Raw genomic sequence first — 7,498 nt, 5'->3', positions numbered from 1 at the left:
TAGAACTGAACTAGAACTGAACTAGAACTGAACTAGAACTGAACTAGAACTGAACTAGAACTGAACTAGAACTGAACTAGAACTGAAATAGAACTGAACTAGAAATGACCCAGAAGAGTTCTAGAATTGAACTAAAACTGATCTAGAAAGAAAATTCAAATATATTTTTTTAATTTTAATAGAATATATTCTATGGAAGGGAAAAAACGTCAAAAGTTTTCTATAAAGAAATTTAATGAAAAATTCTTTTCAAATTGAAAATAATTGCTGGAGCAGTTTACAAAACTATTTAACTGATCCTCATTTCCTTAGATTAAAAACCTAATTACTTCATACATAGTAATGCCAATGATTTTATATATATTTTTTTAAAAGCATAGTTATATATTTTTAAAATATTTTATAAAAATTTTAATAGAATAATAAAATACATTCTCACCTTAACATAAACATTTCCGTTCATTTTTGATGTGTCTTTATAAAGCATATTTTTTAATATGTTTCCGATGCTGAATGAATGAATCTATCGTTCTATAACTACATGACAAATCAAAAATAAAATCTGTGTATTTTTTTTTTTTTTTGTTAAAAAATGTCTGCATACATGAGAATTTTTTTATTTTTTGTCATTTATCTTGGAAAAAATACATTATCTATTTTTAGTTTAGAAAATAACAACCATGTAAAAGTCACAAACACACAATGAACCGAGAAAAAATCCATAAAAAATAATGCACAAAAAAAGATACAATAAAAAATAACAAGAAAAAAACATCAGCAGTTTTAGGATCTTGAATTATTATAAATATCTACAGGAAAAAAAAACAAAAATTATCTAACAATTGTCAAGTCATTGAACCTCATTTAAAATCTACAATATAAAATATTTGTTTTTATCATAATATAAAATTTTTAGATTCGTACCCCCTTTAAGTTTTTACCTTAAATGAAAAACTATATTTGTTTGTGGTGAAATTTATTAAATTTATTTTAATTGCTTTGATTTGTGAAAAAATGTACAAAACAATATAGAAAATGTTTTAATTAGTTCTTTTATATCTGCAATGTTTAGTTTTTGTGCAACATTTGGTGGCAATTTCTATACATGTTTTGTTGGTATTTGTATCTTGATGTTCTATTTCACCTTTATAGTTTTTAATTTTGTTATTGCTCTTTGATTTTTTTCTATTTGAATTATTTTTTGCAGTTGATATTATTTTTACAAATGCACCACACCGCATAAAATTTTGGCATTTATTCAAAAAATATTATGATTGTTTATCACTTTGGTTTAATTTTTAGTTCTGTTTCTGCCTTCCTTCCTGCCACATTTCGCCAGGTATTTTTCCTGTTATGCCCCGGGCTATTGCTGTAAAATGATGAGAGAGTGTGATGCGGTTATTAATTAGATACAATTGTTGCTTGAAAGTGAAAATATACACCTTGGTACATCCATCAAGTACAACTGAACTAAAACTGAACTAGAACTGAACTAGAACTGAACTAGAACTGAACTAGAACTGAACTAGAATTGAACTAGAACTGAACTAGAACTAAACTAGAACTGAACTAGAACTGAACTAAAACTGAACTAGAACTCAACTAGAACTCAACTAGAACTCAACTAGAACTGAACTAAAACTGAACTAGAACTCAACTAGAACTCAACTAGAACTCAACTAGAACTCAACTAGAACTCAACTAGAACTCAACTAGAACTCAACTAGAACTGAACTAGAACTGAACTAGAACTGAACTAACTAGAACTGAACTAGAACTGAACTAGAACTGAACTAGAACTGAACTAGAACTGAACTAGAACTGAACTAGAACTGAACTAGAACTGAACTAGAACTGAACTAGAACTGAACTAGAACTGAACTAGAACTGAACTAGAACTGAACTAGAACTGAACTAGAACTGAACTAGAACTGAACTAGAACTGAACTAGAACTGAACTAGAACTGAACTAGAACTGAACTAGAACTGAACTAGAACTGAACTAGAACTGAACTAGAACTGAACTAGAACTGAACTAGAACTGAACTAGAACTGAACTAGAACTGAACTAGAACTGAACTAGAACTGAACTAGAACTGAACTAGAACTGAACTAGAACTGAACTAGAACTGAACTAGAACTGAACTAGAACTGAACTAGAACTGAACTAGAACTGAACTAGAACTGAACTAGAACTGAACTAGAACTGAACTAGAACTGAACTAAACTGAACTAGAACTGAACTAGAACTGAACTAGAACTGAACTAGAACTGAACTAGAACTGAACTAGAACTGAACTAGAACTGAACTAGAACTGAACTAGAACTGAACTAGAACTGAACTAGAACTGAACTAGAACTGAACTAGAACTGAACTAGAACTGAACTAGAACTGAACTAGAACTGAACTAGAACTGAACTAGAACTGAACTAGAACTGAACTAGAACTGAACTAGAACTGAACTAGAACTGAACTAGAACTGAACTAGAACTGAACTAGAACTGAACTAGAACTGAACTAGAACTGAACTAGAACTGAACTAGAACTGAACTAGAACTGAACTAGAACTGAACTAGAACTGAACTAGAACTGAACTAGAACTGAACTAGAACTGAACTAGAACTGAACTAGAACTGAACTAGAACTGAACTAGAACTGAACTAGAACTGAACTAGAACTGAACTAGAACTGAACTAGAACTGAACTAGAACTGAACTAGAACTGAACTAGAACTGAACTAGAACTGAACTAGAACTGAACTAGAACTGAACTAGAACTGAACTAGAACTGAACTAGAACTGAACTAGAACTGAACTAGAACTGAACTAGAACTGAACTAGAACTGAACTAGAACTGAACTAGAACTGAACTAGAACTGAACTAGAACTGAACTAGAACTGAACTAGAACTGAACTAGAACTGAACTAGAACTGAACTAGAACTGAACTAGAACTGAACTAGAACTGAACTAGAACTAAACTATAACTGAACTAGAACTGAACTAGAACTGAACTAGAACTAGAACTGAACTAGAACTGAACTAGAACTGAACTAGAACTGAACTAGAACTGAACTAGAACTGAACTAGAACTGAACTAGAACTGAACTAGAACTGAACTAGAACTGAACTAGAACTGAACTAGACCTGAACTAGAACTGAACTACAACTGAACTAGAACTGAACTGGAACTGAACTAGAACTGAACTAGAACAATAATAGATCTGCACTAGAGTTAGAACTGTATGTGAACTAGAACTGAACTAGAACAATACTAGATCTGAACTAGAGTTAGAACTGGATGTGAATTAGAACTGAATAATAACCAAACTAGAAATTAACTAGACTGAAATAAATGTGAACTAGAACTAAAGTACAATAAACAAAACAATATTTTTGTATTATAGCAATTGAGTTTTTTTATATGTATATTATTTTTAACACAAAATTAATGCCCAAAAAAAAAGCCCCATAAAATAATATCAGTCCAACCAAAAAAAAACTAAAAACATCATTCATGCGGCTCGTTAAAACTTATGTATACCAAAAAAAAGTTGTAAAACAAAAGCAACTTTGTTAAACAAAAACATTTTATTACGCAAAAATTTTTTTATTTTAGTTTTTTATTATTTGTCACAACAACCCTTCTATTTTTTTATAGAAATTATTGTTAAAATAAAGAAATTGAAGAAACCTCTTTTAAACCTTTTCATGTGTTGTGTTTTATATAATTTTTCTTTTGCTTTTTTTGTAATTTCTTTTATTTTTATTTAATACATTCAAAATGTATAAAATATATTGCATATGATGAGAGTGTTTCAAGAATAATGCTTTTTTTTTTTGTTATAGCCACTGTTATTTTATTCACAATTCCAGTAGGATTGTAAACTACACATGCAATTATAATTGCAGTGCAAGCAACACTTGTCAGATTGCAGTCAGAGTTGCATTTCTTTAAACACACTGCGAGAAAAAATAATAATATATATATATTTCACTTTAGCTTTGCTAAACGCAAAATCGTTTTAAGATTTTTGGTTAAATAGAGTCATTGAAAGAAAAAGAAATCCTCGATTCATAAAAGAGTAAAGGTTTTACTTAAACTGAATCAAAATATATACCTTGACTATCCTAACCAGTGTAGGATTGTTAGCAGTGTTTTGGAATAGTACTAAGTGTTCCTGTTATCCAATCCACGAGTAGGGATACAAGCCGAAGCGGCTCAAATTGGCGGCGACTGGCCGCTGGTAATATTTTGCAAGACGCGCAGCAGCCGACTTCTTTCGGCTCAAAAGCTAAGCCTGCTTAAACGAAGTCGCTAATAAAGATTGGAATGGCAAAATAATTTCACCAATTAGAACGGAGTTGCCACTATTTTAAATTCTTATTGCAAATTAATAAGAGTTGCCACACTTATATAGAGACAGGTTTCTATATAACAGACTATATACATCACCCCTATTCTGCATTTCGATTACGTTTTCGCATTCAGTTACGCAATGATCGAAAAAAGGTGTTCAAAAAAAAAAAAAAAATAAATCGTAAGAATAAGAAGAAGCAATTCCATTTCAATGCTTTACGATTCTGTGTATTCTGCACGTTACGTTTTTGTAAGTTATTGTTTATGTGGCGGAGAGTCGAATCGAAATGCAGGATGCTGCAGAAAAGGTTAAATTCGACCGATAAGGTAGCTGCCACCGATATTTTCTATATTAAGCCGCCGCCGCCGATAATTTTGCATCGGCGAGTCACATAATACGAGTCACATAATGCGTTCGAAATCTAGTTGATGATTTATTGCACATCAGAACACAGATCCAAATTAGAAGATTTTTATTTAATAATCAGGTTATTTTTAAAATTAAGTCACAAAAATGTTCATTCTCAACACAAACCTACTTCTTCTTAGAACTGATTTTTTTACTGGCGCCATTATTTTCTGTATATTTTTTTGTATGTATTTAGATACAAATGCATTTGTAAAGAGTGACATCGTTTAGTACTTAAATCTATTCAGGCATATTACACCATTTCAATTTAGAAAATTAACAAATTCAAAAAAAATTCTTTTCTTAAATTTACAATTCAAAATGAAAATTCTTATTAAAAACAAGTAATTTTTAAATTATATAATAATCTCTGTAATAATTTTTATTTATATCTTGCGGGAATCAGTGTAAATACTTAAAAATCCTCTGCAACCATCTAACATCCATTTACCGCCTGAAACTCTCATACAAATCTTCTATACTTTGTTGCACATTCAAGTTAATAAAAGAACAAGAAGAAAAAACGCATAAAATTGTGCATTAAATAGTCGTACGCTAAAACGAAGGACAGAGAGAGAATGAGAGCAAGTGGGAGAGAGAGGTGTCAAAAACTTTCGAAATAGAAAAAAAAACTTTAACAAAATGCAACAGCCATTGTAGACGTTGACGACAACATTAATGCACGAAAACGCAACAAAAATTTTCATCATCTAACGAAGCTTATTTCCCCAAAACATTTTTTATGTTTGTGAGTTGAAAATAGGAAAATAGTATAACAGAAGTGTCTGTAATTCTTGAAATTTAAATTTTATTATGTTTTCGGAGTGATACTGTTAGGTTTAGCAGGTTTTTTGTTGTTGGTTGGCTTTGATATTAAATTATAAAAGGAAGGTTTAAGCGTAATTGAAAATTTCATAAAACAGGCGTAAATGAGACCCAAAAGGGGAAGAGAGAACAACTTGTTTAAACTTTAAATGATATATTTTTTCTAAATTTATTAAGCTTAAAACGAGTTTTTTATAAATAAGATAATAATTAAAGGATTCTTTGAATGGAGTTGGTTGTTGACAACACAATCTGCAAATGAACCAGACTTGAGCTGAGTTTGAACTATAGCCGTACTAGAAATGAGTAAGAACCGAAATAGAACTGAACTAGAACTAAGTAAAAATGAACTCGAAGTAGTACTAAACTAGTAGAACAGAATTAGAACTGAACAACAACTGAACTAGAATTGAACTAGAACTGAACTAGAACTGAACTAGAACTGAACTAGAACTGAACTAGAACTGAACTAGAACTGAACTAGAACTGAACTAGAACTGAACTAGAACTGAACTAGAACTGAACTAGAACTGAACTAGAACTGAACTAGAACTGAACTAGAACTGAACTATAGTCCACTCCATCACACCAGACAATAGTCTATGATCCTTGGTCCAGACTATAATCTATTGACAAGACTACTGTTTCTAGTCCAGACTATATTTTATAGCTCCTGACTTTATATTTCGTAAATGTTTTATTACAATTAAAAAACTTAAAAACTTATATCTTCATTAAAATTGCAAATCTTTTTTTTACTAAGCATTCTTTTACAATCATCTGGCAGCACTTCCATCAATCAATTCACAACCCACTAAAACAAATTGAATGAATTGTAGCGAGAAATTATATAAAAAATAAATATAAACAATAAACAACACTTTCATAAATGGTATTTATGAATTATTTATACATGAAAAGGTACATACATATTTACATACGATGAGTATTTGTTAAAATGTGTGTTTAATTGATATTTAAATATATGAATTTGAAAAGTAATAAACAAAATCGTAGAAAAAAAGTTGTTACTAATTTTAGTTGTTCAAAATGGGAGAGAGATTATGAAAAATGGCAAGTTAACTTAAACATATAAACAATATTATGATTCAGTTTTGAAATTATACAATATTGTTTGGTGCAAATGGCATTCACTGAGAATTGATATGTCCAAATGAATAATATACCAAAAAGGGTCAATGGTTCGTTATAAAATTATAAATACGTATTTATAGAATTAATTTATTACACCGATAAAATTTTATAATATCGTATATATAAAAAAATTGCTTATTAAACAGTTTAAAAAATTGTTCAAATTTTCTAACATTCATTTTCAAAATTATTTGAATATTTTTCTATAGATTTTGTTTTCTTTCTAAATTTATTTGTTCTTTGGTTTAGATGATTTCTAATTTTGTTGTTGTTGGTGTCATTGTGTTAAATATTATAAAAAAAATAATAATGGTTGGGTTTGTTATTTATTTTACACTCGAATGATTTTGACGTTAAATTGTGTTTAAGGTTTTTTCTAGCATTTAGTTTTTATGTCATTCTATTGTTGTTGCTGTTTGTTTCTGTACCTTCAACAGCAAACATGTAGTAGTTTTTATAGACATACATATTTAGAAGTACATACACAGTTTTAGGTGAAAATTATAGACATTTTATGTGCTAAAAAATAGAGATACGTAGATCGTTCGCGGACTTTTCAAAATTTACTATCTCGAACTGAACGAGAACAGGATCAAAACGGACCTAGAGCTGAGATCTAGAATTGCTATAGAACTGAACTAGAACTGAAATAGAAATAAACTAGAACTGAAATAGAAATGAACTAGAACTGAACTAGAACTGAACTAGAACTGAACTAGAACTGAACTAGAACTGAACTAGAACTGAACT

Source organism: Lucilia cuprina, chromosome 2 (assembly GCF_022045245.1).
Source record: "Lucilia cuprina isolate Lc7/37 chromosome 2, ASM2204524v1, whole genome shotgun sequence".
Lineage (NCBI taxonomy): Eukaryota > Metazoa > Arthropoda > Insecta > Diptera > Calliphoridae > Lucilia > Lucilia cuprina.
This window is presented reverse-complemented; position numbering follows the sequence as displayed.